The sequence below is a fragment of the Copidosoma floridanum genome, unplaced genomic scaffold (assembly GCF_036245765.1).
Source record: "Copidosoma floridanum isolate Cflo_tuat_1 unplaced genomic scaffold, Cflo_Japanese_pri ptg000008l, whole genome shotgun sequence".
NCBI classification, from domain to species: Eukaryota; Metazoa; Arthropoda; class Insecta; order Hymenoptera; family Encyrtidae; genus Copidosoma; species Copidosoma floridanum.
The window spans coordinates 13,297,196-13,311,386 of NW_028321885.1; the positions used below are offsets into that span (position 1 = coordinate 13,297,196).

Consider the following 14,191-nt stretch of genomic DNA (forward strand, 5'->3'; position numbering starts at 1 on the left):
TTTTTACAAAATGCTATTACCTCTGTGTTACTTTTGCCCTAATAGTTTTAGTAATAGACTTTTTTAACTTATTTTGAATTTTATTACCTTCTGTATTTGCTCGTATTGAAAATCACCAGAAGTTTACTTTTTTTTATAAGGAAATAAGACGGTTCTGACTTCTTGGAAAACATTATTAATTAGGATAAAAAATTTTATGACTTTGCAAAAGATCATGGTTGAATATAAGTGAAACTTTGAAATCGAATTATATTTTATCTTATACGTTTTATTACTATTCAATGCATTTTCTTAATTAATGAAGTGACCAGTACGCACCTCAGGTCTTGCGGTGATTAGTACTGGTAGTATTATTTAATTTATGTAATTTATCAAAAAATCTACTAGTAAGCACCCTAGACTGTCTGATGATTGGTGCTTGCATTGTTATTTAATGATTTATTAATTAGTAAAGCGACCAGTAATCACCTCGGGTTGCGTGAAGATTTGGGGTTGTGTTAATATGTTATTCATTCAATCAATGAACTAAGTGACTATTTAATGCCCTTAGTTGTCTAGTGATTAACATTTGTGTTACTATACGATGCGTTTTATCAACTAACTAAGGGACTAGTAAGTGCATCAAGTTGTGTAGTAATTAATGCTGGTGCTTCTTGAATTAATTTGATGAACTAACAAAGTGACTAGTGCGCCACGGGTTGTCTGGTGATTGGCGTTTGCGTTATTATTGAATGGTTGCATGATAAAAAAAGGAATCAGTAAGCCCTTGAGGTTACCTAGAGACTGACACTTGTATTATTATTTCAAGCTTTACTAATCGAGTACCCTTGATTTTGTGGTACTTCACGCTAGTGTTAGTATTTAAATTATTAAATAAACCAACAAAACGACCCGTGAGAGCTAACGGTTGCCTGGTAACAGACTATTATTTAAGGCTTTATTAATTATTAAAGTGTTCAGCAAGCGTTTGGGATTATGTTATGATTGGTGCTTGTGCTGTATTCAATACTTTATTAATTAATAAAGTGACATCTAATCGTCCCGGGTTGTGTAGTAATTGTCACTAGTGTTGTATTTAATGCTATTTTAATTTTAAAAAAGACCAGTAAGCGCTCCAGGTCGCCTGATGATTCTTCTTGTGTTATATTAAATGCTTTAATAATTATAAAAGTGCTAAGAAAGTGCAACAAGTTGTGTGGCAATGAGCACTGGTGTTATTATTTAATTCATTTTCTAAATTAACAAAGCGACCAATAAGTGCTCAGTGTTACCTGGTGATTGGCGATTGCGTTACATTTTAATGTTTTAATAATTAATAAAGGATCTACTCTTTTATTACCAAGCCCCCTCTTACTACCAAAAATAAAACACCCGAGATATTCACATTAGGGATATTCGTAGGGGTCGACCCAACCATAGTGCAATGAGAGGACCTCACCCAAGAAGGTCCGTCTTCTTGAGAACGGAACCTTCTGCGCCAGGGTTGCGTAATAAATTTGTGTTATTACTTCTTTTTTGAATCATTTAAGAAAGTGACCAGTTAGCTTTCTGGATTGCCTGTTGATTGGCGCTTCTATCATTATTTAATAATCTATTAAGTAACTAAGCGATTAGTAAGTGGCCCATGTTAAGTAGTAATTCGCACGGATGTAACTATTCAATTCATTTCGAATTTTAGATAATGCTTTTCTAAAGAATAAAGAAACCAGTAAGATCCCTAGATTGCTTACTGGATTGTGTTATTATTTGATGCATCTTATTAATTAATAATGTGTCCAGTAAGCGTCTCAGTTTGTGAAGTGAATGGTGCTTGTGTTATATTTTATTTTTGATTAGTTTTTTAAGCGATCAGTAAACGCTCTGGTTTTCCTGGTAAGTGGCACTTGTTATATTTCTTAATGCTTTATTAATTAGCAAAGTGACCAGTTATCGTCCCGGTTAAGTAGTGACTGGCACTTGTGTTATATTCAATGCTTTATGAATTTTTTATGCAACCAGTAAGTGCTCCAGGTTCCCTGCTGATAGGTGATTTTATTATTATTCAACGCTTTGTTAATTTATAAAGTGACCAGTAAGCGCCCCAGGTTGTGTAATGATAAGTGCTGATGTTACTATTTGATTCATTTAAATAAATAACAAAACAAGTAGTAAGTGCCCCACCTTATCTGGTGATCAGTGGTTGCGTTATTACTAAATGATTTAATAATTTAATAGTTTAGATAGTGACAAGTAAGCGCCCTGGTTTGTGTTGTAATGTGTGTTTGTGTTATTATTCAATTCCTAAGTTTTTATTAAAGTAATGACTAAGCGTTTTGGGTTGCGTGGTGATTGGTACTTATATTATTAAAAATTTTTAAAATCATTTAATATAGTGACCAGTAAGTCTCCTGGGTCACCTGATTATTAGCTGTTGTGTTATTAGCCAAATTATATTAATAATCAACAAAGCGACTATTGAGCGCTCCAGATTTTCTGGTAATTGGTGCTTATTTTGGTTTTTAATGCTTTATTATTTCTTAAAACAACAATACATTATCCTAGATTTTGTGGTGATTTGCGCTGGTGTTGCTCATCAGTTTATTTAATTACTTAACAAAGTGACCAGTCTGCGTTTCGGGTTGCCTTGTAATTGGCCGTTGTGTAATTAATCAACACTTTATTAATTATTTATTAAAGCGACCAGTAAGTTTTTGAGATTGCTGATGGATTCGTTAGGTTATGAGGCTTAATAGCTTGGGGTTAACTTTGGTTATTAATAATATATAAAATTTTGTCGAGTTATCTGCGTTTTTGCGCCTTGCTCTGGATAGCTTATTTGAATCTTGCGCCACTTTGGATGCCACTTTTAGAAGCACTGATTCAGACTCATTCCTTAATTTTTTAAAAATTTTATTGTTAAAAAAATTATTATTTTTCTATTCTATAGGTGATTATTGTATTTTACTATTTCCTAACAGATATTATCGGTCATTTATATTTTTTTTTAATGTCAACGATTCATTTTCTTTTTTTTAGGTTTTTATAATTTTTCAGTATTTTAAAATGTTTCATTACTTAAATGAGTATTTTTTTATAGTTTGTGGAATTCGATAGTATGCTCATAAATAGAATACCTTTATTATTCTGCTATTGTTACATTTCTGTTCTTGTTTTTTATCACTGAAGGAATTTGCCCAAGTTCTCTTCCTAAAACAATTCATTGATTTTCAAAGTTTATTTCTGTATTGCTTAAGTATTGTCAGGACTTATCAACTGTTTCTAAAACTTTTTTTGGAATAATTGATGCTTTACCCTAAATAATTTAACCCACCTTTCGTATTCTCTTCTTTTCAATCGCAATCTTTTAATAAGTACTTCAACTATTCTCTAAATCTTTAAAAAAATTCAAATGTTTATGAACCTACTATTCCTCTTGAAAGCCATATTAATGCAACAGTAGTCTAGGTCATAGTTACAATGAGGGTCACCGAGGGTCAATAAAAACTTCGGGAAGGTATGTGAAAGGAGGGTGCTGGGGGATGCGGTGGGCGTTGGTGCATTCGTACAAAAAGAAAGCAAGCCGAAGAAAGGGAAAGAAAGACAGAATTGAACTTTATTGTCTGGGGGTCAATGTGGAGTTATAAGGGGTGTGGGGGGTTACCAGGGATTAGCGTAGAATGATCCTCCTGTACAACTCCATAGTATAGAAAGGTGCGTGTAGGGACTCGTCTCCTGACCACTTGGCAACTCAACAAAATGTTTCTAATAAAACACTGAGAACAATTCTACACAAACTCCCAAGAACTCAACACAGCCTCCTACAAATTAATAAACCCCCCCCTCCCAAAAGTCCCCTAATATCTTTAAGACCCCATTTTCAAGAAGAATGTAATTCTGTCATTTTCTCCTTTATTTTTACCTGGTTTACTTTTTATTCAAATTCCTTACTAGTCCCACAACTCCACAGCTCTTCACTGCCTAATATCCCCCCTGTACCACACTCAATTTTTCTTAGACCTCACTGCCCCTCCAATACGCCACTACATCATTTTTTCAGAATCTTACTCATCTTTATCAATCATATTATATGGTGTGTGTGTATATGTGTTTGTATACGTATATACAGTCAGTGGAACTTTGATTCGTCCTGGACCCTAGATATTAAACAGTACTTCACGCCACAGTTCCGAAATAGGGTCCGGGACGGATCAGAGTTCCACTAAGTGTACATAATTTTATTAACGAACTACAACGAGACATGAGCTTTAAACACGAGCTAAAACACTAATGTATAGATGTTAAGTAAATATAATTTGCTGGTTACATATGTAATAAGGAAGTAAAAGAATTAAGATTATAAGTTGACTACCATTGATTTTATTTCAATTTATGTATAAGTATAAAGTTTTTGGTGTGCTAAGTTTTTATTTGGTAATATTGTATAATTCGTAATATAATATTGCTGATAAACGATAAGTATACATCACTTAAACTTAGAAACCACAAGACAGTGGGTGCTCGGGTACTTAAGTAAGAAGTTATACTTGGATAAAATTAAATGGCAGATAATATAACTAAATATATAAATATATCTTCTACGTAACGATACTGTGTACAAATGTGGTTCAATTATCGTTGGAATGAGTATACCTACGTTAGTTAGGTGTAATTTCAAGAAATATTTTAACATTTAATAACCAAATAACTGTAAACAATATAAATATTTATACAATTTTTGATTTTTGTTCTATTTTATATTACACTTATTCTAGTAGTGTAGTACTAAGTAGAGTCGTACTTAACAAAAGTCGTCCCTTGACAAAGCTGACTGTGTACTTCGTGGCTCTTGGAAGTATCAAGTGACAATCGAAACGAGCCGCTAAGCCTAAGCCCATCAAGTCAGCAAGTACCAGCCCCATAGCAAGTAAGACAAAGATATTTCTACTAAAACTTCGTGCAAGGGGCATTTCTTTGCAAGGCGTTTTAATCAGAAGCTTTTCACCGCTCATCGAGTGTAGTTCCTAACCGTTAGTTCAGTATTTCGATCTAACTTGCTACATTGCTCGATAAGTTCATAGTTATATTGCTTGACAGATTAATAGTTATGATCGTTATTTATTGTGAAAGTAAATAAAATTTAAAGGAAAAGCATACCTGACTGTGCAGAATATTTTATTTGTTGGAATTTAATAAAGTTAATAATATCACAAGGAGCAGAACTGAGGAGTCATATGAAATTAAATTAAAAAAGGAAGAAAGGGTATGGGAATGTTTATAGTTTACAAATTCTAACACTCTTTCCCTTTATTTATATTTTCTTCTTTTCGTTTCTCCAATATATAAACGAATAAATAGTTGAACTATCTACTGCTCTGCAGCCTGTGAAGGAGCGTGAGACTGTAGTCTAGAATCTTTTGTTTTAAACCAAAGGCAAAATTAAATGATTCTAACTATCATTTAATTAAAATAGTAGCAGAGCGTGGTTAATGGTCTCTAGCTATTTGTTTGTGTACTACAAGTTCTTTTAGTGCTATTTTTTAAGAAACAATAAACTCTATTCAAAGAAGCATGTTCATGAATGATGCGTAACACCCCATATAGTGAATTGTGCACGGACGTGTATACGCTGTGCCTGTGTGGATAGCTTGGTGTATGCAAAACTTGGTTATAATGTAAGAAACAGAAGTGAATGAAAAAAAATTTATAAGTAATAATGCATTTATAAATTAATGGTAAGATAAACAAAAAAAGGTTACTATTATAAAATAAAATTTGAAAAAAAGTAAAGTAAAAAATAAAATAATATTGTGTTTTAAATAACAGTATGAAAAAAAAGAAAAAAAAGGTAATCTCTTATACATACTTACGAGATAAAACAAATGCACTATCACTATCCGGAACCTTCTAACAAGAGTGGTTTATACCTTTAGTCTTGCTTCAGTTTTGGACATTCTATGCGAAAGATCTGCTAACCAGAGTGGTTCTTCTATTCCTACCCTGAATCTGCTAACTAGAGTGGTTCTTCTATTCCTACCCTGAATCTGCTAACCGGAGTGGTTCTTCTATTCCTACCCTGGATCTGCTAACCAGAGCGGTTCATCTCTAGTAGTCCTGCTAAAATAGCGTACACTTTTTACTCTAGATGTGCTATTTAAAGCGATCCATCAAAATAACAAATACATATGCACAATCATATTCGCACTTAATATTGTTAGTTGTAGGAGGAGACTTCTAAAAAATAGAGTAATGATTCAATATAAGCTAGTAATTTCACTTATAGACACACAATTGTTTATAAAATTATATATAATGAACCCACTTAATTTTGTGAGTAATAATAAAAGTAAAAGAAGTGGTAAAAAATTGTTTGTGCATGAGCTTATGAGAGAAAAAGATGTTTTGGAAAAAAGATTGAAAATAATTAATGATCAAATAAAGAATTTTGCATAATTTACACGAATTAAATACTGAACTATCAAAAAGTAAAATTAATAATTTTAAAGCAGAACTTAATAAACAATTCGACAATTTAATTATCTTTGTAAAAAGAAAACTCTCGAAATTAAAAGAAGAAGAATAATTAAAAGTCTGGAAATTAACTAATAATTTACTAATAATTCGAGACTTCTTATATTTTCCCCTTGCCTTATTCATGATTCGTAGGCACATAAATTGCTCGTTGCATATACAGAACACTCAATATTATCCTGTATTAGGTCGTGGTGTATATATTTTAGTAATGTATAAGCATCGTCAGTAAAAAAAAAAACAGGACCCAACACCTTACATAAGCAAGCATATCAGTACTGTATTGATACATACAGTATAATTGGCATTAAGGCGTCAGTGCCTGCATTATCACATGCTCGCATAAATGCGTAGAAATAAAAACACAAAACCGTACACTGTTAACAATAAGTATACTAGTCAGCGGTGGAGAGTAGATGTAGTGATAGCATATTTAAGTGCGCCAGAAGGCGAATACTTTCATTCACCGCTAAGAGAGAGAGAGAGTTTTAAATCACGTCCAATATTACGGTGTTGTAGCAACTAGGGTATATAGCTGCACAAGCCATATAAGAGATCCTTGTGCCGTATACTTCCTTGCTTAAAGCACATTACTTCATACAAACAATGCATGTGACAAACAAACGCTCATATTGAAGATAGATACATATACACATACATATATAAATATTTAATTTTTTCTTTATTACTTGTGTCTTCTGCGATGGATGTCAAGGATTGAATAGAGTGATTCTTAGAGACAAATAAACAAAATACAATAATAGTATAATTTTTTTATTTATTTTTTTTTAATGGTATACACTTATAGAATATAGCATAAAAAGAATTGAAAAGGAAAAGAAAAAAAACGCACGTGAAGCAAACTACCCAACTAAGAAAATGGCCAATGAAAACGATGACTCCGATATGACAGTAGCCGAAGCGCTGATGGAGTTCATCAATGCCAACTTCTCATTTTAGCATGCGATTAAATCCATACCTGTATTCAATGGGAAAAATATTCTGCTAAAGAATTATATACAAGATCTTAGAAATGGAGAAAGCTGGATCAAAAATGATCAAAAAAATTTATATAAAAGAGCAGTATTGCAGAATCTACGAGCTGCCGCCGCACGCATAAGTGTAAGTGGCCAAGATCTCGAAAACCTTTAAGCGATTATAACCCATTTAAAAAAAATATGCAACATAAAAAAATCGTTGCTTATTACCAAAGTCAGATGCAGAAAGTGCACCAATGACAAGGTCAATTGGTTGGTGAATATTATGGTTACGTAAACCTACTGCTGAGCGGTGCTGAAAAGACTTTCATGAAAAATAATGGCAGTACGTACAACGCGTATATAATGACTCCTATAAAAGACACGGCATTAGATATGTTCATAAAAGGGGTAGCACCTATGATAAGCCAGCAGGTAGATGCGAAAGAATCTGCTTCTCTAGCTGATGCCTTCGAGTATGCATTGAGATTGGAGGGCCAAATGAGAGCGGGTATAATCCCAGACACACGATACCAAGAACTACCTCACAGTAACCTTAGAAATGATCTTAATAACCCATACCCACAAGAGAATAAGCACCCTGACCAGCCATTTTCATTACATTAAATAACACAAGTTACAATGAACAACAGATCGACAATCAGAGTCATCACGCTAATAGGCAGTATAATAGTCATCAAAATTATAATAGACAATATTAACAATATAGTTACGGACAAAAGTACTGTGGAAATTATTAGAATCAGGGTAGTGATCAGAATTTTCGAAGTCAGCTGAGAAACTCTAATTATTATCAGAATAATTTTGGACAATATAGTAACGGAAATCCTAACGATTATGACATTCAAAGAAACGCTAATTGTAACTCAAGGAATAATTAAGGATACCGAGGCAGAGATCAGAATTATAATAGATACCCTCAAAATAATAACTATAATGGTTATAATCAACAAAGTTTCAATCGAAATTATCAGAACCAGAATATTCAAAATCCGAACAAATCAGGAGATGACTGTTTGCCGCATCATTTCAACTCCTAGATGGCTCACCCCAATCGTCGTTTCGGGGTGAGCCCCCAAAGGCAGAATTCAACTTCTACACTGAATATTTCAGCACAAGTAATCAACATAGTGACGTAATTGAAACCGTCCACATCGGTACATGCTAGGGACTTGGCGTAGAAGACGAGCCTACAAGCATCAGGTTGCCAATCTCAGATCGGAAGGATCGCTTTATCACCCTTATGCTCGATAATGGCGCCGCCACAAATCTGATTACCTTCGATCAGTTGCACCCATATTTGCGTGTAGAGACCCTGCTAATAATAAAAGTGATAAGAGTGGGATACATAGTGAAAATAATGATTTTAACGACCAAGATACACTTTAACCGCATACCATTAAACAGAGTAAAAATGCACCTAGTGTAGAACAACATTGCCTTCATGAGGAAAGAAAAATCACTAGTAAGCCAACTAAATTAACGATCAAGGCTCGAACACGTAAAGTAGTAAGAATTAATTGGATTAATACTAAATTAATTAAAGGATATTAACCACGAGTTGACGTAGGGCATTATGACGTATATTTAGGAGAAAGAATAGTAAAAAATGAAAATGGTCAATTAAACATTATGGCAATAAACCCTAATGCAAACGATATTACGATTAAGATAGATCCAATAGAAATTCTACCCTTTGAATGTATTGCACCTGAATTCGGTCTTGAAACTAGTAGCGAATATAAGAGACCACTTATCAATAACAAATAAGATCGAATAAAAAATCTAAAAGAACTTGTGTGTACCAGTTACTTAAACTGAATTTTCAAAAATCTTTTTACTATCAGGAGACCCCGTAACCTGTACTAATCTTGTTGAACATAAAATAAAGACAAAAAAAAATATACCTATTAACACTAAGCAATATTGTCACCCACTGGTACATAGAAAAATTTTAGAAGAGCTCGTAGCGAAAAAACTTAATGATGGAATAATTAAGGCTTTGTTATCACCGTATAATTCACCCCTGTGGACTGTTTCAAAAAAATCCAATAGCCTTGGAAATTCAAGATGGAGGGTAGTGATTAATTTCCGAGAACTTAATAAAAAGACCATTGGTGATGCATATGCATTGCCCAATATCACAGATATTATGGACCAGTTGGAAGGATCCGTATATTTTTTAGTTTTTGATTTAGCAAGTGGACTTCAACAAATTCCTACGGTAATCATAAAACAGCATTTACGACACCCCATGGACATTACCAATACAGACGGATTCCCGAAGGTTTGAAAAATGCACCTGCAACGTTCCAACGACTAATGCATCTTAACGTTAATGTATTAAAAAGATATTATTATTTACGCAAAAGATCTAGTAGATCATGATTGAAAAGTTAGGTTACTTTTCAATCGGTTAATATTAGAGAATATAGTACTTCACGAATAGTTTTTACGGAAAGAAGTAATATTTCTTGGGCATATAGTAAGTCAACGAGAAATCGAACCAGATCCTAAAAAAAAAAAGGCCGTGAGAGAATTTCCTCGACCAAAAACTATGAAAAATATTAGACAATTCTTAAAATAAGCAGAATACTATAGACGCTTTATTTACGATTTTTCAAAAATAGCTAAGCCATTATCAGATTCATTAAAAAAGGGAGAAAAATTTGAGTGGACTGAAGTGGAAGAAAAGAGTTTTTAAGTACTGAAAGAAGACCATCTATGTCAAGAGCCTATTTTACAATTTCTCGACTTTAGTAAATAATTTAAGTTGACAACAGAATGATCTGACTACGCTATTCAAGCGGTATAAAGTCAAGAAAAAAATGAATTTCACCATGCTGTTGCCTATCTTTCAAAAACTCTAAATAAAGCTGCAACAAATTATTCTACGACTGAAAAGAAATGCTTAGCTGCACTATACGCAATATATCATTTTTGTTCGTATTTATTATGGAATAGATTCGTTCTTGTAGCTGATCATAAGCCATTAAATTAGATGCATACAAGAAAAGATCTGGGTCAGCGTTTAATGCACTGGATGTTTAAATTCAGCGATTATAAATATACTTTCAAGTACAAGCAAGGAAAACTCAATATCAATGCTGATGGACTATCTATAAATCCAGTAGGACCATTTTTCTGTGCGGAAAACAATGTTAACCATAGATTACTATTACTAGGAGTTGTGATAATAGGTAGAAAGGGAATAGAAAAAAAGAAGAAAACATATCCACAAAATCAGAGGAAAGGAATAGTAAGAACATCCAATTTAACTACTATCAAACCTAAAACACTACCAACAACCTTGAAAAAGACAGTGGAAACGACCAAGCCTGGGAGAGTGGCCAAATAAGAAACAGATGTACGTAAATTTGCCAGAGGTCCTGGACGACCTCTTAGTTTAAAAACAAACAAGAAACGGCTAAAGTTATATCATAGTGTGATTGCTTCAAGGACCCGAACGAAAACATTTCCACAACTACAGCAATCATCTGCATCTTGACCAAGTATATTAAGAAATGTCACTAAAAGTACATCAAAAGATTCTAGTTCATTGAAAGTGAATTTTCCGAAATCAATAGCCTCAACATTACACGCTAACGATTCAAATACAGAAACCACCAGAATGAATCCCAGTAGTTCCACAAATAAGGAAATGCCACAGTTACCAGTCAGAGATATAATTAACCTTGGTGCGTTGTCAAGGACAAGTATGTTTTCCAAGAACGATCCCAGTGACACTGAAAAATTGTCAGAGGGAGATACCCAACCACCAGTATACGACCCCAGACGAAGTGGATTATGGCAAGAATTAACTGAAACGGAAGCAGACTCAAATACGTATACTGACTCAGACTCAGACGTGACAAATACTGAAATCTTCGTTAGCCCCATTTTACTCAGTGAAGATTCAAATGACGACGTCTTTAAAGACGAACCTAAAACTACGACCAGTAATATTGACGAGGTTACCCATTAAGAAATACAAAAGTTAACAAAAACATTCAACCAAAGTCTTCAACAATACTAAAAACAAATCTAATAATGATGATAATTCCGAGCAAGCTGATACAGATTTTTATCAGCAACTAGATTTTCCGATGGAGACAAGCTGGATCCCGAAATTCAGGACATATTATTCGAAATAAACACCTCTGATCCGAAAAATTTTAATTATTCTGTATTAGATGAAAAAATTGTAGATCTCTCAAGACGCACAGCAGATTTTGAACTCCTATTTGATGAAGATGGAATTTTAAGATAATATATGACGAGTGGAAAATTATCAATCACTCTTCGCATTCAAGAAAATACACCCTTAAGTTCTAACACACCAACGCACCCGAGTACTTCTACTATTGCACATAACAGCTGGTCTAAAACACCAGACTTGGAACGAATAACAAAAAAAAATCTCAAAAAATTTAAATAAAAACAACAAACAAAAAATTGAAATACAAACAAATTAATAAATGGAAGTTTTGCACCTGGTTTCTTGCTATTATCAGATTTATACCCTTTCTTATCAATCAATTGATACAAACAACAGTACGAAAAGGTGTATGTAAGTCTGAGTGATAGTAGCAGTAATACTGACAACTATTAGAACGTACATAGAGCCAAGCTAATAAACAACGTTATTACCACCAGGTATCGTCTTACGTACAAAAATGACATTATAGTTTATTTTGTTAGCAAAGATTATCAACCAGTCACATCTGTCTCAAGACTGTTGAGATCGATGAGTGCACTGGACTTGAGCTATTTGAGATCGAAAAAACCAAAAGTCGGCCAAATATAAATAACATCTTATGGAGGACATAATATACTGTCAATTGTTATCAATGAAACATCTACTGATTTAGTAATTTCAGAAAGTCTTATAAAAGCTTTTAAATCACTTTAATTTGATACTATTGTCCGTCTGAACTGCACGATAAACCCCGATTATGAAATAACAAGAAAGACTAGAGTCAACATAAATTATCCTTTACATAAAGTCATTGAACAATTAGAAATTAATGTAAACATCAAGGAAATGCACATACTTCTGGATTTAGATAGTTATACGCATCGAAATATATCCACCATATACAATAGTGATGCAGTTCATAAAAAATCCGATGAAACACTAAAAATGAACGCACACTTCATAAACAAAATCAACCCGTGCCAAAATCAGCGATCTACGAGAAAAGATCAAAAGTAGCAGAAAATGAACCCAATAATTGAACCCTACTCTTCAACTAGTCACATTCTACGTCGAAAAACACATTACTTAGATCTAAGATTTCAATTTTAAGCTTTGTAAAATCAACGAGCAAATTACATTCAGTTAATTACTACCGTCATATATCTAAACTATATTAGTAAGCACAGATATCACGTAGTCCTTTTTCTTAATTGCACTTTATTGTTGAGTTTTATATTTAAGATTCATATGAAGTACGTATGTTTTTAGTTTTTAGACATCAAAAAAAAAAATAAAATAAAATGAGAAACAAAAAATAAAAAAAAGGAAAAATAAATAAATAAATATAATAATAATAAAAATAATTATTATTAGGCTTCAAATTTAAAAAATGCATGCTGTATTTTACCACAGTTGCATGTTACTATTTTGTAAAAGCTTTAGTATGTATTAAAGCTACTTATTCCATTGTATTGTGACACCACGAATATTTTGGCATAGCATGAGTAATGACTGTATCTATCCATTGTATGTATTTTCTACCCATTATCTAATCGTTTCATGAACCTAATTTTATTTTCATACTTACATTCCACATATGACCTACAAATCCTTACAACTAATAACAGCGTTCATACATATACAGTATCAACCAATAATCACCATAACACCCATCATTTTTACGCTTACAGATTACATAAAATGACAAAAATAATTGACACCATTGTCAGTGGACGTTGCCCAAGCCTTATGACCAAGGGCCCTATAACCAAGCTAGAACTGAAACAGTTATTACAAGGATACGGCCCAGTTCAAGCCTTACAAGAGCAGCCCTGTGTTGTTCTATACACAAGCTTTCAAGCCATATACTATTAATCTTCAGAGGCTGCAACGGCAGCCTCTTACCTGACAAACATACAAAAATAAATGAGTACATAATATCTCTGAAAATGGAAGTCGATGGATATAATAATCAAAGGACCAATAAATACACACCAATTAGAGACAATCCTCAATAAGTTTGGCTCATTAGAATTCTTAAAAGAATAGCCATGTACCACACCCTACACTGGATATAAGGCCGTGTATTACCACCTGTGTGATGCTGGAGTCGCGGCAGCAAGCCTAAATAAAACTCCAATCATAGAAACAGAAGGGGGTAACAGACCATTATTACTAAGGCTGGAGATCAACATGACCGTCCATGCAAAGAAATCAAACAAAATAATTGAGGACTCCGATATGGTACCGATAACCCAAGCAGCTACGGCCTTTAAATCAGTGGAAATAGCCCTCAAACGTGAATATAAACCTTTAAAAGACCTTTTGACTTCCATGCTTGAAATGATAGGAATGCCAACATCTATAAAACCCAGCCACCTCAGTAATAAAACTGCCAAGAAAGACTCAAACACATTTTCACTACAGTTTGTCAAAATTAACTGTAATGGTAAGACAATACATATGTTGTTAAGAAACCCTTTTAACA

The 14,191-nt window shown here is 33.3% G+C and overlaps 1 protein-coding gene and 1 pseudogene across 3 annotated transcripts in view; both read right to left on the reverse strand.

Moving 5' to 3' along the window:
• The window catches only part of LOC106636699 (homeobox protein unc-42), a 639,872-nt gene that overhangs the window by 138,038 nt on the left and 487,643 nt on the right, over window positions 1-14,191 (reverse strand). The window lies entirely within an intron of this gene.
• Window positions 1,340-1,489, reverse strand: LOC111643880 (U1 spliceosomal RNA; annotated as a pseudogene).